The sequence below is a fragment of the Ursus americanus genome, chromosome 21, assembly GCF_024610735.1.
Source record: "Ursus americanus isolate L20-20 chromosome 21, mUrsAme1.1.p, whole genome shotgun sequence".
Taxonomy (NCBI): domain Eukaryota; kingdom Metazoa; phylum Chordata; class Mammalia; order Carnivora; family Ursidae; genus Ursus; species Ursus americanus.
The window spans coordinates 44243948-44269650 of NC_142147.1; the positions used below are offsets into that span (position 1 = coordinate 44243948).

The window sequence follows — 25703 nt, forward strand, 5'->3', positions numbered from 1 at the left end:
CATTTTTACGCATTATTGCCTTCCACTCACCTACTCGTTTTGGTGTAAGGTGGGACTATTACACGAGGATAATCATTTCCCCTTTAAGGACCCGATTGGGCGGGGAGCCAGCTTCCCCGCACCCTTTCCAAATTTTCCAATCCCCGCTTGGCATTTTCTGCCCGAAGGTTTCCGATTGGACGATATGCACCAATCAGAGGCTGAAGCGGGCCCTGCCAATGGCCCAGCTCCGCCCCTGAGCGGGCCCTGCCCCCTGCCCGGTCAGCCCCGTTGCTATGGGGACTGGTGGGCGGCGAGGGGGGAAAGCCCCGGATGTTCGTTGGGGATTTAACATGGCGGCGGCAGTGGCCGCGGTGGCGGCGGCGCAAGAGAGCTGAGGGCGGTGTGAGGGTTCGGAATCCCGGGTCGAGCAGCTAGGCCGCGAGCGACTGCAGCGCCGAGCCGGTAGGATCAGCGGTCTGGCCAGGGGATTGGGGTGGGCCGGGCGATGGCGGTGGGACAGCGTTTACGCAAGTAGGGGGCGGGGCCGTTGGGGTCAAAGTTTACTCGAGGAGGGAAGGGTCGCCTCCAAGAGGTCGGGGGTCAGTGCCGCTGGGGAGGGTGGTGTAGAGGAGGTCAGAGGTCAAACGAGCGAAGGGGGCGTGGCGAAGGGGACCACAAAGTTCGAAATTTGAAGTGGGGCGGGTTCGAGGGGACGGGAGCGAGTGTCAAAAAATGGGGGTCAAAATCATTTTAAGGGAGGGTGCGCTTACCAAAGTCAGAGATCACAACCATGGGGGCGGTGGTTTGGAGGTTTTACGGCAGCACCAGCGGACCAGATGCATGAGATTTAGGTTGGGGGCACCTTTTTAATGGATCAAATGTGGGGCGTGGCCAAAGGGGGCAAAGGTCAGAATCTGACAGATGATATACGTGAGGGTCAAAGTTAAAACCCTAGTGGGAGACATTGCTGGGGAGGACGGGAGGGATGCCCAAGAGAGAGATCAAAGGTGCTTCCTGGCCAAGTAAAGGGGAGCCCCCTCCCACAAATAATGAAAATAATAGCAAACACTCATAAATCACTATGTGCCAGGTCATTTAGATGTTTTCCATATATTTAATCCTCACTACAACGTTATGGGGTTGGCTCTTTTATTAAGAGCCCAAGTGATTTGCCCAGGATCATCTAAATGAATAAGTTGTGGGGTTGGGATTCAGACTCGAGTTCTGGGCCCAGAGATGTACTATGCTCTATCGCCTCTCAAATAATCACAATTTTGGCTAATATTTAATGAGGGCTAACGCTGTGCTCAGCAGTCTTGTTTCGTTATAACACAGCTTGTGACGTGGGTGCTGGGTGGACCTGCTTTACAGAGGGGAAAACTGAGGCTCAGGTAGCTTCTGCCTAGCAACAGAGGCGGATTCCGTGCCGGGTCTGAATGATTCGGGAGCTCCTGCCCCCAGTTGTTACAGTGTAGATTGTTGAAGGTCTGTTCCTGGAAGCAGGGAGCTGGGCAAGGCCAAACCACTCCCTGGACTGGAATGGATTGTCTCTGGGCTCCCTGAAAGGGTGTGATCTGGGAAGAGAAGTTCTCCTGGACCTATGGGAGTGGGGTGTTTGTGGGTGGCCCAGAGTCCTAGTGAGTCTGATGGGTTTTGACTGGGGAGGGTGTCCCTGAATGGGATACAGTACAAAGCCGAGTGTTCTCTGTACTTAAAACCCTAAACTCTCATGGTGGTCCCAGATTGCTTCCACCTCATTTCCTACGGCTCTCCCTATCCTTCTCAAGGTCCAACCCCACCGGCCTGTTTGCTGTTCTTCAACTCTGTAGGCATATGCCACCCTCCAGGTCTTTGACCTTCCTGTTCCCTCTGCCTGGAATCCTTTCCCAGCGCCCCCCTACTCATGGTCACCCACGTGCAGCCCTACCAGCACCACCTGCCTCTCACTGTCCCTCACACACTCTTTATCTCCCTATCTTGTTTCTTCCCAGGCTTTGCTCTGTGCTTACCTTGTTTGTCAGGGCCCCTGTGTTGTCTGCCTCTGCCCCCCCTCCCCCCCCCAGGAATGTGGGCCCCACACGGCAGGAATTTCTCCATGTTGTTCCTTCCCTGAATCCCCGCCTGAAGCACCGCCTGGCCAATGGAGGGTGCTTGGTGGTTGGTGGTTGCATGCTGGACACTGTGCTGGGTGCTGGGACTCTAGCAGCGGACAAGACGCAGAACCCCTGGGCCTCTAGGGTCTCTCGGTGTCCCTTGGTGGGAGCCGACTGGAACCACACCCCCAGCCAGTGATACACGGCTACATCTGGACCCCTAGGGTGCCCGGCCTGGGGGTGGGGGGCCAGTGGAGCAGGGGCTGAGGAGGAGCTGCCCTGTGTCGGTGGAGCAGTTCTGGGGACTGGTTCAGACCCAGCCCTGTCACTCACGTGGGCTGTGGGACCGTGGGCAAGTCGCTTAACTTCCTGGGCCTCCATTTCTTCCCCTGCCGAATGGAAATGATAGTGACTACCTTGTGGAATGGCCGGGAGGGCGCAGAGCGGAAAGCGCGTGGCCTGGACCTGGCACCCACCAGGTGCTGTGTTGGCATTAGTCCTGCTGCCACTGCCACCTGGGGAGAACCTCAGAGATGGAGGAGGGTCCCTCTCCACCTGCCTCCTGGCTCTCTCAGGAAGCTGCGCCCCCCCTTCTGGCTGTGGCCGGGTCACCGGGTGGGCACACTGCCAAGCAGTCCTGTGAGGCCAGCCCCACCTCCTGGCCTCGTGGTTCCAGCTTGCTCAGCGTCCCGGGCTTGGCGCAGACGTGAGGGCTGGGGCTTTGACATCGGAGACCCGAATTCAGGTCTCTGCCCTGTCACCAGCCGTGGGACCTTAGGCAAGTGATTTCTTCCTTGCCGGTTTTGTTCCTTAGGCTGCATTTTAGATTAGGGGGAAAGGTAAAGCCTTCAATTAACAGAACCCCCACGCCTCCAGCATCCGGCCTGGGACGGAACTCGCAGGGTGGATGGCGTTCAATGCCCCACTCCCTCCCCGGCCTCCCTGCAGACTGGTACAACTGCTGGGGCGCCGCTGGACCTGGATTTGGTGTTCGTCTCCCTGCAGGTCTTCCTACTGTTATTCCCCTCGAATGTATTCACAGCTGATAGGGCCACCGTTCTCAATCCCAGCTCCACTCTGCAGTCACCTGGAGAGCTTTCAAATCTGCCGCGGCCCAGGCCAGCCGTAGGGCTTCTGACTTGGAGTCATTGGGTCTGGGGTGGGGCGGGCCTCAGTATGTGGTTCCAGTGGCCAGCCAGGGTGGCCCACCACTGTTTTACTGTTAGCCGGCTGATGTAAGCGGCGTCCCGGTCAACAACCTGCTCTTTCTGCTCAACGTTCGAGTTTGCCTTTCTCTCTGCCAGGATGTGTGCGTAGCTCTAGGATTCGTTGTCTCTGCCAGGAGTGTCTCTCTTCTTGTGATTGTGCCGCATAGGAATTACCTGTTCACCTGTTGGTGGACATTGGGGTGGTTTCCTATTTGGACAGTGATGATGCCGCATTGAACATTCTAGAATGCGTTCCTTGTATACTGTGGCCAGAGTCTGTCTTGGGCATGTGGCTCACCATGGACACGAAGGGCCTTCCAAATTGTTCTCCGAAGCAATTGTACCAGTCTGCTTTCCCGCAGGGCTTAAGGGCTCCCTTCACTCCATGTCCTGCTTTGGGGCAACTTTGTGGCCCTTGCTGAAGTGGTTTACTCAGCCATCAGATGGTGGGTTTATAGCCCCCCAGGCTAGCTGGGAACAGCTGGGGAGATGGTTCACGTGATGGGCTTAGCAGGTCTGACACCCACCAAGCCCCCACACCCAGGCTTTTGCCCTCTAGGACATCCAGGACAGTGACCACAACTTTGACCCAGCTCTCCTTGGGAGGCATCTCTCAGGGCTGACAGTGGGAAATGAAACTGTACTGACTTGAACCTCCTCAGGAAGGGGGCAGGGAGGAAGGAGGTGAAGTGTGGAAAAGGAGGGGCAGAGCCTTGTTACACTCTTTTTGCATGTGACCGCTGGTTCCACTGGCGACCCACACAGCCCTGGCCCTGTCTGCACAGATTTTAGTATACAAAGGAAGACGGACCCATCCCGAGACAGTGACAGCCCAGATTGTCAGGGCTGGGATGAGGGAACACAAGCAGAAGCGTCAGGGCTGGGCTACGGGAGGCACAGGGACTGTAGGAATCCAAAGGAGGCCCCTGACCAGCCTGGGAAGTCAGTGAGGGCTTTATGGAGAAGGAGACATCTGATCCATGAGAAAGGGTGAGCCAGGCCTAAGAAAGGAGGTGAAAAGAATAGAGCAGGTAGTGGGTACAGGAAGTGCAAAGGTCCTGAGGTCCGAATGAGCTTGGGATGGTCAAGTACCATCAGGGAAGCCCATGTGGCAGAGTGGGCGGCAAGGTCAGGAAGGTGAGGAAGGGGGCGCCTGGGTGGCTCAGTCGTTAAGCATCTGCCTTCCGCTCAGGGCGTGATCCCAGAGTCCTGGAATCGAGCCCCGCATCGGGCTCCCTGCTCCACTGGGACCCTGCTTCTTCCTCTCCCACTCCCCCTGCTTGTGTTCCCTCTCTCACTGGCTGTCTCTCTCTCTGTCAAATAAATAAATAAAATCTTAAAAAAGAAAAAAAAAAAAAGGAAGGTGAGGAAGATGTGGCAGGTATACCAGAGGCTGACAGGCTGAGGTAAGGAGCGTGGACTGCGTTCTGTGTGTAATGGGGAGTCATCGGAAGGCTTTAAGCAATCTGGTTTCCCTTTTATCAAGATTACTCATGTTACCATGTGGGGAGCGGATCACGGGGTGCAACAGCAGGGAGACCCAGGGGGAGGTTGGTGTGATGGTCCGAGCAGGAGATGAGGGTGGATAGGAGGAGGGGGCCAGTGATGGAGGAGGGATCTGTGTGCTGCCAGGATTGTGAGGACTTTACCCATATATTTTTTTCAAGATTTTATTATTTTTATTTGAAAGAGAGAGAGAGCGCGCGCGCAGGGGTGAGGGGCAGAGGGAGAGGGAGAGCAAGAATCTTAAGCAGGCTCCACGCCCAACATGAGACTCAGTCTCACGACCCTGAGATCATGACCTGAGCTGACATCGAGAGTGGGACGCTTAACCGACAGCCACCCAGGTGCCCCTTCTTTCCCCATATTAACACATTTAATCTCCACAACAACCTACAAGGTAGGTACCATTATTATCCCCATTTCAGAGATGAGAAAACTGAGACCCACAGAGGTCCGTGACGTGCCTAAGGTTACATAGCAGGCGAGTTGGCAGAGGTAGGACTTGAACTCCAGGCCTTCTGACTCTCGAGTCACGGCCTGCGGTGGCTGCCCTCCAGTGATTTGGAAGTGGTTGGGATAAGACAAGGCCACTTCCTGTCCAGTTGGTTCTTCCCCAGGCTCCTCTTTAGTTGGAATCTCTTGGAGATTCCAGTTGGAGGTCTGTTCAACCAGGGGTGTTTCTGGGCACTGGCTCCCTACCTCCCTCAGGGCCCCCACAGTCCCTTCACTGTCTTCTCCACAGCCTCACCCCTCCTTGTCCTGCTGGCTCACAGTAAAGCAGACTTCCTGGCCAGACGCCGGTCGGGGTGTCCCCACCAGCTGTTTATCCCATCACCCGAGCCAGGCGGCCACAGATGCTGCCAGCAGGAAGCAGCCTCCTTCCAAGTCACGGCCAGGGAAATGGGACCCTTCCCGCCCCCGCCACCCTTTCCGGGGCTGGGGCTTGTTTTCTGCCAGATGCCTGGGCCCACAGGAAGGTGTCGGCGGTGGGGGGGTAGCAGGGAGGGTCAGAGGGGAGCTTTCCCAGGTCCCAGGGGAGCCGGCGACGGCAGATGTGACACAAGCCACCACTCACGGCAGCCTGTCTCCTGGGGCCCTCTGGTCCTGCCTTGCCCTGCCCCGGGTGCTGCCACCATCCTCGGGGGCAATGGCGACTTCTCTGCAGGGGCCACACAGTCCACTCCTGTCCCTGACCCCCTCACTGGGGCCCCTGGGAAAGAGCCGAGGCTCCGTGAGCCTCACACTTGTCACCTGCCAAATGGGCTGTTGGGAGGATCGTAGATCGTGTGGTAAAGAGTTCCCAGGGTCGCCTGGCATGCAGTAAGCTGGTGGTAACAATTTAATAATTCAACAATTTTAACAATTTCCGTTTCCTTGCGCCCTGTCCCCTCCGGGCTGCAGCCTCCTGTTCGCCGGCTCCCAGCCTCTAGTGATACTGTCCTCACCCGCCGCTTGCGGCCCGCCAGGCGCCGATGTGTGCTGGGCGAGCGTCGGCGCAGTGGTTCTGCCCAGAGACCCTGAGGAGGACGTGTTATTAACCTCATTTCTGTTTTCCAGCGTTTTCATTTCAAGAAGGCACATTTTTGCTCCGTGCGCACGTAGTACCTATTCCCCTAAATAATAATTGCATACGGCCCAGAAGGGGACTCAGTGACGAGGACATCCCTTTCCCAGCCCGCCACCCGTCCCCTGCCCCGACACAGCCATTGTTCCCAGCGTCTCTTCTGTCTTCGGATATTCGTCCCTGCGCGTGTTCTGCCCCTTTTTGTTTCTACCCCAGTGGAGCCGACTTCCCACGTTTGTGTTCTGCCCTTACCCTGGCGGGTTTCACTCTTCAGTCCTGTGGCAGGACCTGGAAATGCTTTCTTGTGCTTTCTGTGGCCGTGTGCCACTCCCTGACACACGTGTGTTCTCGCTGATGGCTCTTCAGGCCCTTGTGGTGTGTCCCTCCTCCGAATGGGGCCGCACACGCTCGGGACCGCATCTCTGGGCTCGGGGGTCGGAGATGTGTGCCCCGGTAGCTCTGCCGGTAGCGTTCAGGCCTGCCCAAGAGCATGAGCCCGTTGGCACCCCAGCCCCGGTGTCTGATGGCACGGGGTTGCCTCATTTGCTGGCCACGTGCTTGGGGCAGTCGCCGATGCCTTGGCCTTTGCCAGTCAGGGAAGGTTCTAGTGCTGGTTCTGATTTTAAGGTGAGAGAAGTGGAGCATCTTTGTGTTTGTCGAAAGCCATCTGGGCTTCCTTTCCCGGGAACTGTCTAGCTGTGCTATTTTCACTTTCTCTGAGAAGGGGAAACCGAGGCATGGGCTGGCAACCCCTCAGCAAATAAGGGGCAGATCCAGGACTGGAACCCTGGCCTCATGGCTCCAATCTGGAGTTCCTAACTTCTGGGACCCCGTGGAAGCGGGGGGCTTGGGCTCTGGAACCAGCTGGGCCACGACTAGCTGTGTGGTCCCAGACAAGTCGCTTAACTGCTCTGTGCTTTGGCGTCCTTATCTACATAATGGAGAGGATAAGGGTGCCTCCTCAGGGATGTTCTGAGGCTATAAATGCATCATTATCAGGCAGAATGCACAGGAAGTGCTCAAAGACGGGAGTTTAGCCTTGTTCTGTATCATTACTATTCGCAGGCCTCGCTCTGAGTGCTTCCTCTGAGCTAACTTACCGGACTCTCCCAACACCCCGAAATGTAGGTGTTAACTCTGATTCCCCTTTCGTAGGGCAGGAGACTGTGAACCTGGGAGACTTATGTGGGGTCACCGCAGAGTCTGGCTCCTGACCACTGTGGCTCTACTCCATCTGCCACCCCTGAACTAAGCCTGAGGGATTAGAAGGCTCTCCCTCCCTGACCCCCCCTCCCTCCATTGTGTCTTCCTTCCAGGCCTGCTGCCACAGAGCTTTGGAAGGGAGCACTCTGACAGGTGGGGGTGCCAGGCAGGGTTCCCAGACAGCGAGCACCCTCCCAGTCCCTCCCCACTTCCACCCCCAGGTTCCCGGCCTGGCCCTGGAAACTCCCCATAAAGCGATAAAGCGGCATTGTGCTGGGTTAGGGCTGGCTTCCCCAGGCTGGTTTCAGCCACTCCCACACAACGGGAAGCGGCCTGCTATCCTGGGCCTCCTCCCGCCCTCCTCCTGCTCCCCTCCTCCCCTCCCCTCCCCTCCCCTCCCCTCCCCTCCCCTCCCCTCCCCTCCCCTCCCCTCCCCTCTCTTCCCCTCCCTTCCCTTCCTCTCCCCTCCCCTCCCCTCCCCTCCTCTCAGCAGTCCAGGCCAGGACTGGGGAGAAAGTAGGACATGGCCGGAAGGCAGGGCTCTTCAGCGTAACTCCCTCAGGTGAGGACCCCCCAGGCACTTCTGCCTCCTCTCTCCCTGGGGACCCCTCCTCTGCTGCCCACGGGGCCTCGGGGGGCCTCGACAGCCCGGTCCTCCCTTCCCCCGAATCTTCCACAGCAGGCTGGCCCCAGATGATCTGACTCTGAGATGCCGTGTTGTGTATATATAGTTATGTACATTTATGATTCTTCTACTTTTATTTTTTTTATTTTTTTATTTTTTTAAAAGATTTTATTTATTTATTTATTTGACAGAGATAGAGACAGCCAACGAGAGAGGGAACACAAGCAGGGGGAGTGGGAGAGGAAGAAGCAGGCTCATAGCAGAGGAGCCTGATGTGGGGCTCGATCCCATAACGCCGGGATCACGCCCTGAGCCGAAGGCAGACGCTTAACCGCTGTGCCACCCAGGTGCCCCTGATTCTTCTACTTTTAAACCTTTAATAATTGCAAAGCGGAACGTGCCTCTGGAAATGTGCCTAAGTGCAAATGTCGGTTTACCATCATTATGAGATGAACAAACACCTTGCCACCCTTAGGGGAAGGCCGAGCACTGCACCCTAGGAGCCCCCCCCATCACCCTCTTGATCATGACCCCGGAAGCGATCACTCCCCTCACCTTGGGGGTCACCGCGTCCCTGCCTTTCTAGAGAGTTCCTGCCAGGCGTGCATCCCTGAATTACAGAACGCCACCTTGCTTGCTCTTGAACTTCATAGAAATGGAGTCCTTCCGCACGTCTTGTTAGCGGCTGCCTTCTTTGATCCCAGTCTGTGGGGTCCAGCCACGTGGTCGAGCGTGTCCATAGTTCGTCCCCCCTCGTTGCTGTGTACTCTTCTAGTGTGAGAACAACCCAGAGCTGATCTGTCTCCTGCTGTGCGCGTGTCAGTGTCCTTGAACATGGCTGCCCCGGGCGTGCGGGCAGGGTGTGCGTGCACACATTTCCCCAGGCAAGCTAGTCGGGCCCACGGGTGGCCCTTCCTGAGCGCCCTCGTGTAGGAGACACAGACCCTGGTCCCAGATCTACACACAGACAGGTAAAATAAGCCGGACTCCCAAACCCCCATCTCCTACACCCCCCCCCGTGAACCTGTATCATTAACGGGCGCCCCATCCATCCTCTAGATCGGGCCAGGAGCCCGGTGGCACCCTGACTCCTCTCGTCCCTCCTTCGCAGCCACGATGGCAGAAAGGCCACTTGCCTACCTGCAGAGCAGAACCTGGCACCTTTCAGTCTTCCTCGGTGGCAGCCCCTCTTTAAGCCACCCTCGTCTTCTGCCTGGACTGCTCCCCACTCCGCACTCCCTCCTTCCCCATTGCCCCCCCCCCCCCCCCGCAGTCTGTCCTCACATAAAGCCAGAGGGAGCTGGGGATCCTCCTGTGGCTTCATCTCTCTTGGGGGGGGGGAGGTGGTCATGAGATCCTGGCTCAGCTTTCCTGCCAGCTTCCTCTTTTCTCCTGCCACGCTGTTCTTGGAACATTCCAGGCTGGGTCGTGCCTCAGGGCCTTTGGTTCTTGCTGCCTCGTCTGGGACCTGTCACTCTCCCTCTTACCTTCCCGGGCTTGATTTTCTTTGGGCACTCATCATTGCTACTTACATCACATTATGATTTGTAGGTCGGTTGGCTTCTTGTCCTCCCTACTCCTCATAACTTGGCTTCATGGGTTGGGTTGGGGGGGGGACCCTTACTGTGTCCCTTGCGTATAACCTCAGCTTGCTATGTATGCGCCTGGGTGGCTCAGTCAACGCTGAACGTGAAGGGAGGAAGGAATGAAGGAGCCGTGATAAGCCCTGAGTCTCGCTGCCACAGTGCATGATGGGTGATCTGCCCTGAGTAAGGAGGGAATGCCATGGGAAGGGTGAGCAGGAGTTGGCTGAAGGAGGGGAGGGGAGGAGAGAGCTCAGGGGCCTCTGAGGGACGAGGGGAGGGGTAGCTAACATCGCTGTCAGTTTTGTGGTTGGTCTGGATTTGAATGCAGAGAGCCGCTTGGGGCCTCTCCATGTCTTGCTTGTCCTTTAGAATCGAGGCCACCCTGGTGTTCTAGGGTATCTCTGAAGCTCTGCTCCTAACATACTTACGCCAGTGCCTGGGGTATAAATATGCACGTGCCTGTTGTCGTGTTTCTCCTCCATATATTCTGGAGTGCCTGGTCCTTTGTGGCCTCCAGGGACACGGTGGTTGGTAGGTAAACAGATCCACTTCCTACCCATTTGGCATCTGTCTCGTGGACTCACAGCCTTCTGGGGCATCCCTGCTCTGAGGCAGGGGAAGGCCTGAAATGACCTTGGGTCTGGGGAGTGATTTATAGGTTGATTAATAGGGAAAACTAATTGAAGGTCTGCGCCTGCCAGGCCCAGTGCCCCGCGTAGCGCTCCCCGGCGTCTGCCCGGGCCTTCCTGGGATCCCGGAAGGTGGCTCTGACCATTCGGCCCATTTCACAGACAGGAGGGGATGGCACACACAGGAGGGGATGGGCGGCACCCGTGGTGAGCGCTGGCCGGTCCTGCGAACTGGTGCTGAGCAGATCAGGCTCTCGTAGGCATCTCCTCGGGGTGCAGATTTGCATTTCCCTGGCGGCCAGTCAGGTGGAGCAGCTTTTCACCTGTTCCCTGAACATCTGGAGCGCCTCTCTTGTGAAGAGCCCTTTCCAGTCACTTGCCTGTTTCCCATAGGGCTGTCTGCATTTTTGTTTGTTACTTCTTTGAGTTAAATCCCAGGTTCTGGAGGAGAGCCTTTGTTTCGAAGATGCTGTAATTCTCCCGGCCTACTGCTTGCCTTTTCACTTTCTTTATGGTATCTTTTGATGAACAGTAGCGCTTAATTTTAATGTGGTCAAATATATTACTCGTATCCTTTAGAGTTTTGTAATTCTGCTTCTTACCTTTCTTCATTCTGGAAGAGTGTGTGTGTGTGTGTGTGTGTGTGTGTGTGTGTGTGGTGTGTGGTGTGAGGTAGGCATCCAGTTTCATAGTTTTTGCCTGGATCCCCAGTCATCCAAGGACTATTTATTAAAAACAGACTGACTTTTCTCCATGGCCACCCTTATCATAAATCATGTGTCTGTATAAGTGGGTCTGTTGCCGGATGCCCTGTCCTTTTCTCTTGCTCTTCCGGCCTGTTCCGGAATCACTACCACCCTGCCCTCGTTTCTGTCGTTGATAAGAAGTTTTGATCTTGGGGAGAGCAAGCATTCCTACTTGTTCTTCAGGAATGTCTTGGCCATTCTTGGCTCTTTGAATTCTATTTAAATATTAGACATGCATCTCGTCACACACACAGCCACGACATTGAGTCTGCCAGTCCGTGAACGTGATCTGTCTCTCCGTTTGTTTGTCTTCTCTGATGTCTGTCAGGAGAGTGCCACACTTTTCCAGCACCATCCTTGCCCACTTCTTGGTGGATTTATTCTGGGGCAGTTGTGATGTGGCCGGGGGAGTCTGTGCCGTCCCCTCCCACGAGGCACCTTGCACCCTAGGTTTGGCCTTTGCCGGGTGAGGCTCACCTTAGGGGCAGGAGCCCCCCATCCTCCCTCCCCCCGACCCTGCTTCCTCCCTGGCACCACTCCTAGTCCCTGGCAGAGGGTGGGCAGGGTGCCCGGAGAGGAGGTTGTAATTTTCCTGAATGATTTCAAGGGCTAATTAAAGGTTTTCCTTGACTAATCAGCTTACGGTTTAATTATCGGGGAACAGGCTCAGGGCTGCGGGAAGCAGCTCTGGTGGGGTCTCCTCACAGCGTGGCAGGAAGGAGCTAGGGCCCGCAGGGGTGGCAGGACCTGGGGATCCCCTGACACTCTCCAGTGGGCCAGCTGGAGTTCTCTGTCCCTGTGAAAGAAAGGTGGAGGGTAGCAGGTGTGGCTGAAGTCAGCACATTGAGGAGGGGGGCCTTCTCTGCTTGAAATCCTTCCATGTCCCCCACTGCCTGGGGAGAGGGCCCAAACCCAGTCCCTCCCCTGGGGGACCAGGCCTTGCCCCGATCTGCTTGCACTTTAGCATTCCTGACCTTGGTTAAGTGCTTCCCTCTCATGTATTCTTTGTGTCTTGACCTAAAGGTCACCCCCTCTGGGAAGCCTTCTCAGGTCACCCCTGCCCACCTGAGCAGAAGATAAGCTCTGCGGGCTCCTTGTCAGCTGTCAGGGTCACTCACTCCACCACTGATCAGCGCTTCGTGAAGGGGACCCAGGAAGAGATGGGGTTCAGGACTGGCGCTCCAAGGAGAAGGCTGGGAGTGGGGATTCAGGGCTGGGCAACCTAGAGCTGGCTGATACCTTCCCAGGGGAGGCCTCTGCCTGGACTGGATGCAGGATGGGTTCCTGGGAGTTCGTGAAGGGGGAGGGGACCCGGAGATGGGAGATGGCTGTGCCAGGCCCAGCTCCATGCCTCGCATTCCTCAGCAGGTCCCCGACTCCTGGTGGCCCAAGGCGGGGGAGGGTGGGCGGACAGAGGGGCCTCCCGTCGTGGGGGCAATGATGCAGTACCCCAGGCCTAGGCCATTTGAATCCCAGTCTCCGGCGGTGGGGCCTGAGCATTTATTGGGTGTTTTTGGTTTGTGTTTTTTAAGCTCCCTGTGTAACTAGCTGGGATGAGAGCCACTGTCCTCCAGAAATGATAGCAAATGTGTTCACTTTTGCAATGTTTGGGGTACTTTTCTAGGCTTCTGACCTAGCGTGATTGAGCCACGACGTCACCCCCACAAACGCACGGTCGGGTCACAGACAAGGCAGCTGAGGCCCAGAGCGGTCCTCTCTGCCGTCCCTGGGTCCCTGGGTTCTGCAGGCTCCCGGCGGGCCGCCTTCTCTGTCTCCCTCCTCGCCTCCTCTTTCTCTCCATGTCGCTGCCTTTTGTGTCTCTCCCTCTTTCCCGGCCTCAATTTCTGCTCCCACCCCCACCCCGAAGCTTCCCTGGCTTCCCCTGTTAGCCAGGATCCCACTGAAGCCCCAAAAGGAGATGGTTCCCACAGGCCCAGGACGGGGATGGGAAGGATGCCAGTGTCACTTGCCATCCTCCCTCGCTTCTCCTGGCTCCTGGAGTGGGGGCAGGGGCACGCATCCCACTGATATTCGGGGGTATTGGGACTGGCTTTGCGACCTCGAAGGAGGACTGTCCAGGCAGACAGACCCTGATACGACAGCTTCTGTGACCCAAGATCCTGCTGTGGGCCCAAAAGTCTGCTGGTGTCATCTGTGGCCGGTTATCATTTTAGGCTCCCTTGGGGTGGCCGAAGGTTTGACTTCGGCAAAGGCCCGTGCCAAGATGTGAATATTGGATTGCAGGAGCCTTTACTATTTGATGGGACCAAGGCCAGGTCTCCTGTGCGTCCCCGCTCGCCAGGGCTCACTGGCCTCCCCTCCCGCACCTACTCAGGGCAGAGGCTCCCCATTGGGCCTCTCCCGCTCTGGCAGAGCTCCCTCTCTGACCTCGGGCCAGGCCCGGAGCCCCACATTGCTCAGTGTTGGTTTCCACATCTGGAGCAGGAGGAGACGGGTTCCTGCGGCCTCCCGGGGTAGCTGGGAGGAGTGAGTGAGTCAGTGGCATGTGTGACGCTCGGCACCGCGCTGCCATCGTTCTGTCATTGTGGTGGCTTTGACTGTGATCGCTGTTAGTTATTAGAGGCAGGACACGTGTTCAGACTCAGTAACAAAGATTCACCCAGTGAGCCATCCATAATTCTTCACTGTTATGATCAGGGCACATTTCCTTTTGCAAAATGTTTAAAACCTTTGTACGATGGAAGTATTCACTCATGCTCGGGAGAATGGTCTCATGCCTTCCCCACGTCCCCGTCCCCAGTGTCCCGCAATTACCAATGATGACCAGGCTTTTTCATTTGTAACCCAGGCTCCACCTCCCTGATTATTTCAAAGCAATTCCCATACGTCATATACTTGAGCCATAAATTTTTCAGCTTTTTCTCTTGTAAAGATTAAAGAGTCTATGAAAACAAACCCCGCAATACTGTTGTTGCAGGACAAAAAAGGACTAGTGATTCCTTAAGATCCTTACATTTCCCCAGTTGTCTTATCATGCTTTTTCAATGTGCTCGTGTGATTTGGAATCCAGACAAGGTTCGCGCTGTGCGTTTGGTTGACGGGTCCCTCACGTCTTCTGTAGTTGATAGGATTTCTCGCGTCGGCACTTTTGTGTGCTTGCTGTTTGCCTCGTGTATCTGCCAAAGACCCTTGTCCTGTGTCCCCTCGAGTTTTCCACAGTCTGGATCCAGCCGAGGAATCCTTGTGGTGTCATTCGACTTGTTCCGCTGTCCCCTGTGCTTCCCATAAACTGGGACTTAGGTCTAGAGGTCTGATTGTATTTGAGTTCTGTTTCTTTCACTGGTGGTGCTCTATGTATGAACATCAGGTCAACATTAGCATCTGGGTCACTTTTAAAATAAACTTCAGGGGCACCGGGCCGGCTCCGTCGGTAGAGCATGCAACTCTTGATCTTGGGGTTGTGAGTTCGAGCCCCACGTGGGGTGTCAAGATTACTGAAAAAACAAATAAATAAAATTTAAAAGAAGATAAGATAAAACAAATTCCGTTAAATTTTTTAAAAATTGAGTAGATGGGGGAAAAATTATTCCCTTGCTCGCAGGTCAGACTGGTACCAGATCGAGCAGGGGGGCCTGAGGACCGAGGGTCGGAAACTGTGAGGGCCTGGGAGCCAGGGGCTGGGTGTTAGCCTCCAGCTTCCACGAACCGTCTGTCGTGGGAGTGCACAGCTTTGGGACCCTAGGCCCCCAGCCAAGAGCCCTCACTGCCCCCCAGCCGCCCCATCCTTGACTCTGCCCGCATCAGCTGGCCTGGTGGTTATCTGGAGGTGCAGCGCTGCCCTCCTGCCCTGGCTGTGTCCTTGGCCAGCGGGGCCACCCTGGGGAGTTTTCCCATCCTCCACCCGCTCTCCCCTCTGGAACGTGATGGGGGCAACACCCTCCCCCCAGGCTGTGGTTGGGACGCAGTCAGGAGACAGTACAGAAAAGGGCATGATGCCTGGTGCGCGCTCTACAAGCCCCGTTCCTCTGCATTTAGCGGAGGCCTCTTTGACCTCAGCTCTACCACTTTCCCCTCCCAACCTCCCTCCGAGCCACGCTGGCCTCCTTGCACATTCTGCCACGTGTCAGGCCGGCTTCGGTCCTTGGGCCTTTGCAGTGGCCATTCCCTCTACCCTGAACGTGCTTCCCCGGGTCGCCACGTGGCTTCCTCCAGGCTGTCTGGTCTGGCTCCAGGGACACCCACCCCCCTCAGGGCCCTCCTGACTGTGCTCTCTGTCCTCTCCCTCTCATTGCATACTTTTTAGTTGACTTGTGTATTGTCTCATCTCCCCCATGGGAAAGTCAGCTCTGGTAAGGAGGGGCTGAGTGATTTACCGCTCTGTCCCTAGTGCCTGAAACCGTGCCTGGCACACAGTGAGTGAGTGCATAATACGGTGATGGAGTGCATGAGCGAGTGAGGGAAGCACATGGTTAAGTGAGTGGACTTGGGCCCGGGTCAGACCTACCGTGGACTGTTGGCTCTGATACACGCTGTGTGACCTTGGACCGGCACCTCCCCTCTCTGAGCCTTACTGTCCTCCTCTGCGGCATGGGGGTGTTCACAGCACCCTGCTCGCTGCCTTGTTGAGCACTAGCGTGGTGCCCGAACGTAACGCTTTGTAGCTGGCCTCGCCGCCGTCCTGCGTCTCCAGCATCCGGCCCAGCGAGCCAGCCAGGGGCTGCCCCTGCCGCGGGGATGCTTTAAATCTTAAATAACTCCTTCCACTCTGTATGACGGGCTGCTGGTGCCCCAGGGCGGGTCGGGGCAGGGCCATCGTGGATGGGTATGTTCCGCTGGCCGACAAGCTACCTGAAGAGTATGATTCCCATGGGACACAAGAGTGCCCAGGATATGGAGAGACGTGGGGCTGTGGCCACCTCGGAGGGCTCCAGGCCTGGCTGCTTCCAGGCCTCTGTCTCCTGGGCAGGAAACAGGCCAAGAGCTGCGAGGGGCCAAGGAGGACTGCTGTTCTGATTATGGTAGCAGTTTACAGTTTTGGGGGGTGTGTGCGTGCGTGTGCGCTGAGAGATGGAGAGGGCTCAAAACAGAGAGATGGAAGGTACACGCGCGTAGAGACGAAGCCCCCAGCCATCAGAATCACGCGTGGAGAATGTACATAACTCCCCGTTCGGGTTCATGAATAATTATCACGATAAGCATTCACCCATCTAATTAATGACCACCCAGACCAAGACGACAGGCATCACCAGCACCCCAAAAGCCCCCTCCTTCATGAGCTCTTTCCAGCCTTGGCAAATAAATTCAACCCCCCTTTTATTCCTTTTAATTCTCGTTTCTATTTTTGTGACTCGTGAGAGATATCCGATGCCCCCAAGGGGACAGAGGGTTACCTGATGGACCCCTCCCCCACTTAGGCGCTCTGCCCGCCTGTGGGAGAAAACACTCCTGCCCTGGTTAAAGCCCTCGGTGCCCACCTGCAGGTGTGCGCGCCTCACTCTCCGCCGCCCTCCCTGCAGCTTTTATTTATTAATTTATTTTAATTTTTTTTAGATTTTATTTATTTATTTGACAGAGACAGCCAGCGAGAGAGGGAACACAAGCAGGGGGAGTGGGAGAGGAAGAAGCAGGCTCCCAACGGATGCGCCTCATGTGGGGCTCAATCCCAGAACACGGGGATCACGCCCTGAGCCGAAGGCAGATGCTTAATGACTGCGCCACCCAGGCGCCCCTCCCCGCAGCTTTTCAAACCGTGATGGTGCTGGACCGCCAGCACTTGGCTGTCACTTGCTCTCAATATTTTGCCCTTGAGGCTTTATCCAGGTGGATAAACAAAGTCCCGTGCCCGCTAGAATGATCCTCAGCGTGGGCCAGAGCCACCCCCACCCAGCAGCTAGACGAAAGCAGCCCTGTCCTGGTGGGGTGTCAGGAGGGCACTGGGGGGGGGGGGTTGAAACCACCACCTCACGTGACAGTGGGCATTTTCTGTCCATGGAGGGCACTGCTGGCTTCCCCGGTCACCAAATGGGATTCAGTCACAGGCCCTTGACACATACGGGGACTTCTCCAAGCACCTGTAAGGGATAAAGGAGGCTCTGGTATTATCCTGGGTCAGCCTGTCCCTCCATGTGGAAACGGATGGGGGCTGGGGGCCGGACGGTCTCTTCTCTGGCCTGCCCCCGGTACCCCTCTGCTTCCCCTGTTAGCCAGGCTCATCCGGCCTTTCGCGGAGAGGCCCTCCGGGATGGAGAGTCCTAGCAAAGGCTCTGGGTGCGGAGGCCTGGGTCTGCTCCCGGCACTGCCACCTACTAGCTGGGTGACCTTGGCATGTGGTGGCCTCCCCCTGTCGGCCTCAGTTTCCCCATGTAAGATGGGGTTGTATAAAGGTTATTTCATCCACGTAGAGCACTCAAAAGAGAGTGGCGAGGAGAAACTCGTCATGCGTGCTAGCTGTGAGTATTACTGTCCTTATTGCCGGTCACTCGTTCATTCTGTAGATGCTCACTGCGTACCTCCAGCCCTATGCGGGCCAGTGCCTGGGAGGGGCTGGGGACCAGTCAGCCCGTGGTCTTCCCTCATGGAACTTGCGGTCCAGTGATGGAGACGGTACAGCACCAGAGTAACCTTGGGGGGGGGAGCACAGACCTCTGTCAGTGCTGTGGTGGAGGAAGCCCAGAGGACTGGGCCTAGGAAATCAGGGAAGCCTTCCTGGAAGAGGAGACAGCTGAGCCCAGGGCTGAAAAAGGAGCAGGAGTTAGTGTGCGGAATGGTGTTCCAGGGAGAGCAAATAGCATGTTCAAAGGCTAAAAGGTGGGAAAGTGTCTGGTGTGTTTCATAAATTATTATTTCAAGTGAAACTTTTTGTTTTGAGATAATTGTAGATTCGCTGGCAGTTACAAGAAATAACACAGAAAGCCCCTGTTTCCCCCTATGGTAGCATCTTGCAAAACTCTAGTTAGCATGAGACCACAACTAGGATAATGACATTGATACAGTCAAGATGCAGAACATTCCATCACAAGGATCTTTCCTGATGCCTTTTCACAGCCACATTCCTTCTCTGGCATGTCCCCAACTCCTGGCAACCACTCCCCATTTTTATAATCCTGCATTTCAAGCATGTGATGTGTTATGGAACAATTTTCACAACCATACTGTAAAGAACTGTAACAATAAAGAGAATTTAAGATATAAAATAAAGCAATAAGGTTTAACGTTTCAAAAAAAAGAATGTTACGTAAATGGAGCCTTTGTTTCACTCAGCTTCATTCTCTGGAGATCCATCCAGGTCGTTGCCCAAGTCAGTAGTTCATTCCTCTTTCTTGCTGAGCAGTATTCCATGGTGTGGACGTACCACAGTGTAACCATTCACCCACTGAAGGACATCTGGGCTGTCTCCCTCATGACAAATAAAGGTGTCATAAAGAGTTGCATACAGGTTTTTGTGTGAATGTAACTTCTCTGAGATAACCGGAAGTGCAGCTGCTGGTGTAGAGAAATTGCCAAACCGTTCGGCTCTGTCATTTTACATTCCCCCCAGCAGCATGCGAATGAACCAGTTTCTCTGCATCCTCACCAGCATTGGGTGTTGCCACTGTTTTGGATTTTTTAAGCTGTTTGACTGGGCATGTAATGACAACCCATCGTGGCTTTAATCTGCACGTGTCTAATAGCCGATGGTGCCTCACATCCTTTCATGGGCCCATCTGCCATCTGGGCATCGTCTTTGGTGAAATGTCTCCTGTGTCTTCTGCCCATTTCCTACCTGGATTTTTTGGGGGGTTTTTATTGCGGAATTTTGAGAGTTCCTTCTTTCTTCTAGATACTAGTCCTTTGTCAGATAGGTTTGCAAATATCGTCTCCCAATCCATAGCTTTTTTCCCTCTCCTCTCATGGACTTCTGCAGAGCAAAAAGTTTTTTTTAATTTCGATGAGGTCTACTTTATTAATTTTTCCTTTTATGGATCTTTTGGTATCAAGTCTAACAACTCTGTGCCTAGCTGTAGATCCTGAGGGTTGGTTTGGTCGGTTGCTTTCTGAAAGTTAAAAAACTTTTACAGTTGAGTTTTACATTTGAGTCTGTGCTCCATTATAAGTTCACGTTGGTACAAAGTTTACCAAACAGTTGAGGGTTTTTTTTGTTTGTTTTTTTTGGTTTTTTGGCCAAAAGTAAGTTACCACAATGAGATACCACTTCGCACCTACCAGCATGGCTGTTCCCCAAAGAAGGGAATATCACAGGCGTTGATGGAGTCCTCATGCATCGTGGGCGGGAACCTAACAGTGCAGCCGCTGTGGAAAACAGCCTGGTAGTCGTTCAAACGATTACGATCACCTAGCAGTCCTCCTCCTAGGTGTATACCCAAAAGAATCGAAAGCAGAGACTTGGACAGATATCCATACATCGGCGTTCATGGTTGCGTTATTCACGAGCTAAAAGGTGGAAGGAACCCAGGTCTATCAGCAGATGAGTGGCCGCACAAGGTGTGATAGATACACACAGCGGAGTATTTATTACTCAGCCACAGAAATGAATGAGCTTTTGAAAGAAACCCCTACAATACGGATGGACCTTGGAAACGTTACACCTGGTGAAATAAACCAGACAGAGGAGAAATGTTTGTAAGGCCCCACTTAACATGAGATACCCTAGAATAGGCACATTCACAGAGACGGGAGAATAGAGGTTCTGGGGGGGGGGTGCTGGGAGGCAGGAGGGAATGGGGAGCCATTGTTCAGTGGCTGCAGGGTTTTTGTTGGGGATGATGAAAAAGTCCTGGGTATAGACGATGGTGGTCACGACGCTGCGGCTGTCTTTAATGGACTGAATTATGCACTTTCCAAATGGTCAAAATGATACATATTATGTATGTTTTACCCAAAGAAGAAAAATCAGTGTTTTTAAAACCAGCGTGTATATTTGTGGGGGTCTGTGTGTGGGCCCCTGCTGCTCGCTGGGCCCACATGCTTATCTACACCGTCTGATTACTGTAGCTTGGGAGGGTGAGGCCTCCACCCTTTTCTGGTCCCCAGCTGAGCTATTCTAGGGCCCAGGCGCCTGTCATGTTTGGAGTTCCTCGCAGGCTCCCTCCTGTGGAAGGTGGCGCTGTGGTTTACCCAGTTTCAGGGTCACCCCTGGCACCTGCTCCTCCTCAGCCCCCATATCTGTCTCATCAAATCAACAAGTGTTGCTTTTTCTTGGCAGACGGAGCTCCAGTCTGTCCCCCTCTCTCTCTGGGTCCCGCCGTCCCAGCTGCCTTCATCAGCGGCCTGGAGCAGTGCTGCCTCTTGTCACTTGTCCCCACACCCACTCAAGCCACCTGGATCTCGTGCTCCACAGACAGGCCAGCCAGGGTTGGGTCTTCCAAGCGCAGGCCTGTCCCCAGCACCTCGGCGGGCTCCTGCCCCTCTCTGGCCTGGCTCCACCCCACCCTCATCCCTCCAGCCTGCCCTTCCCAGCTGGAATTTCACGTTTCATTTGTGTGATCGTTGATTAGAGGCCCCACCAGGCAGGGACGTGCTGCACCCCCCACGCTTGCGCTGGTGGCACACAGTGGACGTGCATTGGATTTCTGTGGACAGGATCCCTGATGGGGGGGGAAGGAGGTGGCATGCCGTGGACACCCATGACCCCTGGAAGGGAAGGTGAGGAATTGAGCCCGGAGATGCGGGGAGAGCCTGGGGGTCCCTGGAGAGGAGGTGGCTTTGGCTGTGTGGGCTCTGGTGGGGTTTCAGTGGGAGAGGGACATCAGTTGGATTTTACTAAGGTCTCCCTGGCCCCAGGGGAAGATAGGCTTTGTGGAGACACTTGGCAGGCAAGGAATTCTGATGGCTTTTAGAAGGAGGAAAGGATGTGCATCCTAAGAAAATGCAAAGTATGCTCAGTGGGGCCAGACTCCACCTTCTGACTGGCCAGGAGCTAGGGGAGCTTGACCGCAGCCTGGGGGGAGGGGGGGGAGGCTGAGGGGTTGGGCGGGGGCAGCCCTCACTTGGGCAGCTCCCTGGTTGTGATCCTGGCCCAGCAAGGCCACTTCTGGGCCTATGGCCCACAGCCGCACTGGCACACCCGTGAGGTGACATCTGCGCACCATTTGTGAGAGCAAAGGGCCGGGAACCACCTAGCTGGCCCCGTGGGAACTGGCTCAGGTCAGGCTGCCCTTGCACGCCGCGCTTTGCAGAGATGGAGGCTCGGAAGTCACTAAGACGGAGATATTTCTTTCTTTGTCTTTAACATCGTCGTTCTAAATTGTCCGCGCACACGCCGCAAAGCATGTAAAGCGTGAACGTGCAGCTTAACCAGTTACTGTAAAGAGAAACCCCACGTAGCCACCTCCTCCCAGGTGAAGAAACGGGGTGCCAGCCCCCCAGGAGCCCCCCCCCCAGGCCCTCCCTGCCCCAGAGGCAGCCCCTCCCCTGACTCCGGAGCGCCCCCTGCCTGGCGCTTCCCTTCGGTTTGGGGAGGTTCACCCTCTCTGTCCGCGCCCCAAGCAGCATGTTCATTTCGTCTAGCTTTGAGCTTTTTCTAAACCAAGGCAGTCGTAGGATGTGTTGTTTCACGTTTTGCTTCTTCATTTTTGGTATTTGTTCACCTGTAGCTGTGGGTCATTTACTCGCACTGTCGTGCACAAGTATGTGGAGCCAGGAGATCCCAGATCATCGTGGGCTCCCGTGGACCAGCCCTTGGGTTGTTTCCAGTCTCTCTGGCTGACTCAGATCTGCGGGAACTCCCCCCCACACACACCATGTCCCTGAGGCCAGAGGGCCGGGTTTTGCTCGGCTACATACCCAGGAGAGTGCTTTCTAGGTCCCAAGGGCGTGTGCCTGGGAGAGCATCCCCAGTGTGTGTCTTCCCCTCTGCTGGATGCTGCCGGGCACCCAGGGGTTTTTGAGAAAAGCGAGGTCATAACAGTGTGCATGGTGTGCTGCCATTTTTAGTTTTTTAAAAGGCTTGCAAGCGTGTGTGTGCACACGCACCCATGCACACGCATGTGTGCTCTCTCAGAAAGGAAAGAAAGGACATTCTAATAGAGGTCACCTCTGGGGCTGCGCTGGGGCGGCCGGGAGGGAGGGCGCTGTCCTGTCACTGTTTACCCTGTGGGGCCGTTGGCTTTTGAACCACGTGCCCAGATCCTTCGGGAGACAGACAGAAGGAAAGGAAAGGAAAGAAAAGGAAGGGGAGAGATGGAGCCCAGATGTGGCAGACTGTAAATAGTTGAGAATCTGAGTGATGAACTTTACGTGGGTTTATTGATTTAGTTTCTGTTTGGGAGTATGCTTATGAAGTTTTGTAACCATCTGTTCGGGTGCGAGATGATCTTGGAGCAACCTGTCGTCGCTCCCGAGGCCAGGCCTCAGGAGAAGCCCTTGTTTCCACTGCGACTTCTGGGACTACTGGGGAATGGGTGCTCCCTCCCCCTCACTCCCTCCCCACCTCCATTCCTCCCCTTGGGACCTGGTTTCCCTTGGCTAGCCAAAACTGCCCTATCCAGACTGCCTCCCCAGCCGGAGCCCAAACCTGCCTGGCCGGTTTGGGAAGGTCTGGGGGCCCACCCACTTGGCTCCTCTCTGGGCGGCTGCCTGACAGGTGCTCCACCCCATAGAGGAGGGAGTGGCCTGGGATCTAGGCCTCCTGGGGTCTCCTAGAGCTGCCCTCCTGTAGCCCCAGGCCCAGCCTAGGCCCAAGGGGGAGCCCCTGGCTCGGTGGGCAGGTGGAGGCAGGAGGAGGCTGTCCAGGACCTTGGGATTTCCCGGACTTTGGAGCCACTGCAGTCCTCCCTGGTCCCAGTGATAAAGTCCTCAGGGAGTTGACTACAGTGGGAGTAGTCTGGGTACAGGTGCCAGAGCAGGGGGGGTGAGAAGGACACAGGCGTCTCTATCCACCTGCCTGCCTGGGCCACTTGCTCACTGTTCTCACGGGCTCACCGTCGACTGGGCACCTGTCCTGGGCCACCTGTGAGAACCTGAGAACCTGGTCCCTGCTGCTCATGGGAGCCCCCGGTTAGGGAACAGTCCTACTCAGATATCAGCCCCTTAGAAACAGGGAGTTTTGTCTAGTTGGAATTGTCAGGTCCTCCAAAAGGCCCACCTGGTAGGTGCTGGGAGCTCAGGGAATGTGTGAACGAATGGGGGAGACGGACATCTGGCGGGGTCAGCCCAGGGATGGAGTCTAGAGGAGCTATCAGACCCAGCCTGGTGTCAGGGAGGGCTTCCTGGAGGAAAGATGCCTGCGGCAGGCCCTGAAGGGTGACTAGTGATGAAGCAGGCACACACACACCGCCCCCCCCCCCCCGCAAGTCCCCTGTCAGAGGGAAGACAGACAGATAAGCACAAAAGAAACAAATTTCACCCAGGGAGCACTGACCTGGGCCCCAGAAGGCTTTGCTGAGGAAGTAAGATCTGGAGGGGAAGGGAGGTGTGATGCAGAGGTGGGGTGGGGTGTGCACACCCCTTCTAGATTCCCCCTGTCTGAGCATCTTTTTCTCTGTCTGTAATGGGGGTTCTGGGCAAGCTAGCCGTATGTTTAGAGCAGCTGCCTGGAAAGCCTGGTGCCCAACCTTCCTGCTGGGTGCCTTGGGCAAGTCTCTCGACCTCCCTGGGCCTCAGTTTCCTCCGTTATAAAATGAGTCTGATAAAATACCTATCCCTTCAGGGCCATGGTGGGGTGGGGGAATGACTTAGTGCGTGTCAATGCTAAGAGCAGGGCCTGGCCCAGAGTAAGTTCCCTGGGGAGTTGGGCCCCTCACTTTCAGTTTAGTTGCATCCTGGCATGGCTGGCAAGACGGAGCCAGCAGGGTGTGCAGGGGCCCCAGCCCTCCCCACCTTTCTCTCTCCCCATTTCCACCATTCACACCCACCAGCCCCACTTTCACACCTAGAGATGGCTCTGTCCAGGGTCCACTGTGACCTGCCCCACATCTAATGAGAGAGGGGTGGAGCGGCTGAGGCCCTCTTTGTGCACCCTCTCGGAGTTCTTGCTGGAATCATGGGGGGTGGGGGTGGGGGGTGGACCAATACTGCAAGCTCTGGATCTCCAGCCATCAGAGAGCCTGTCCATCCCTGTCCCTCTGTCTAGCCCCCCAGCCCAGGCTGTCGTTTCAAACCTGGCCGCCCTGCCAGCCACTCTCAGCCACTCAGCCCCATGTGGTGTGGCCCTGCTTCCCCCCTGGCTCCCGGCGCCAAGTCTGGCATGGGGGTGTGCGGGTGCCAGCGGGGGACGGACCCTGTTGAAGCAAGGGCTGGCGCTTGCTTGCATCCCCCGCTCCTGTGTCCCTGCCCAGCCCTTCCCTCTGCTGGGCCAGTGGTGGCCCCATGGCCCAGGCTTTCCAGGCTCGGCCCCTCCTTCCCTCCGTTCCGCCCTCCCGCCCTCCGCCCTCCATGGACTGGAGCCACAGGCAGCTCAACTCCTGCCAGGGCAGGGCCTCGGCACCACCCACTGCCAGGGAGGCCGGGGTGCAGAGCCAGCCAGCTCTCCTCGGTGGGCGCCCGCATCCAGAGCCAGGGGAGCCCCTTGGTCTCCACTCCCTGCTCTGCCAGCGGGAAGCCTGTCTGCCTGCTGCCCTCTCCCACGGAGGCTGGCCCTGGACAAGGGGAGGATGGTGGAGGTGAGCTGACCCCGGCCTCAGGCGGGAGGGGAGGAAAGGGGAGGACTGCCCACGGCGTGGGAGGGCAGTCCTACTGCCGGGACAGCAGAGCCACTCGAGCCAGTGTCAGCACGTGCTGGGGGGACCACACCTTTCTCGGGGCCGGGCCGAGGTCCCCGTGTTTCCGTGTGTTTGGAGGCAGGTGTCTGTCTGCTGGGGTTTACCACGTGCATTTGCGCCTGGTGGGGGGGGAGCACATTCCTGGGGTCTGGTTCGCAGGGGGTTGGTTCGGAGGGGCTGTGCCTCACTGGGTCACCCTGAGTGACCCCGGAGTTGGCAGCGGGTGTGCCTGGGTCTGTTGTGGGGTCTCATTTCCTCCCGTGTGTGGATCTAGGGTTGTGTGGGTCTTGTGGTCTAACTCTGTGTCTAGGGGACTGTACCCAGGTACGTGTATGCGGTCCTTTCTAGAGAAGTCTGGCGGTGAGAGAGCATCGGGGATTGTGTATATCCACGCGTGTGCCTGCGATCTGAGGTGGTGGCTGGTCTGTACCGTGTATATTGTTGGCATGTGTTGTGGGTCTCTTTCAGGAGTCCGTGCATCTCCTGGGGGTGTGGGGGGTGTGGGTCTTTATATATTTGTGGAGGGGGGGCCTGGGTCCACGGCTCCTTCAGGGATCCAGCTGTGGGCTGCCCGATTGTTCCGGCCTTTTGGTTTGGAGAGGTTCCTCCGACCAGGCCCCTCTTTCCGACTGCTTCCCCTGCCTTCTCCCACTGAGGCCACAAAGCTCGGGCGGGCTCTGCTGGGGCCTGTATCCCGAAGGCGGGAACTAAGGCTCAAGGTGGGCTGTCCTTGCCTGTGCCAAGGCTCCTGTGTGGCTGCTGTTAGCGGGGCGCCGTGGGGCGACTTCACCTGCTGCAGTGTCTAGGTATTCGCGCATGTGTGTGTGTGTAGCAGGGAGTTGCGTGGCGGGGGAGGGCTGGAGTGAGGGGGGTGCCCTGGGAGGGCTCTGGAGCCTCTTTCCTGCC

General features: G+C 56.2%; 1 protein-coding gene across 2 annotated transcripts in view; it reads left to right on the plus strand.

Moving 5' to 3' along the window:
- Positions 1–285: 285 nt before the first annotated feature.
- The window catches only part of PAK4 (p21 (RAC1) activated kinase 4), a 43861-nt gene continuing 18443 nt past the window's right edge, over positions 286–25703 (plus strand). Inside the window, exon 1 of one of the 2 annotated variants that reach the window (XM_045785663.2) lies at positions 286–444. The gene's annotated coding sequence lies outside the window, so the exon portion shown is untranslated. Of the gene's footprint in view, positions 445–21071; positions 24699–25703 lie in introns of those variants that run through there. The other variant, XM_045785669.2, reaches the window with a different exon arrangement.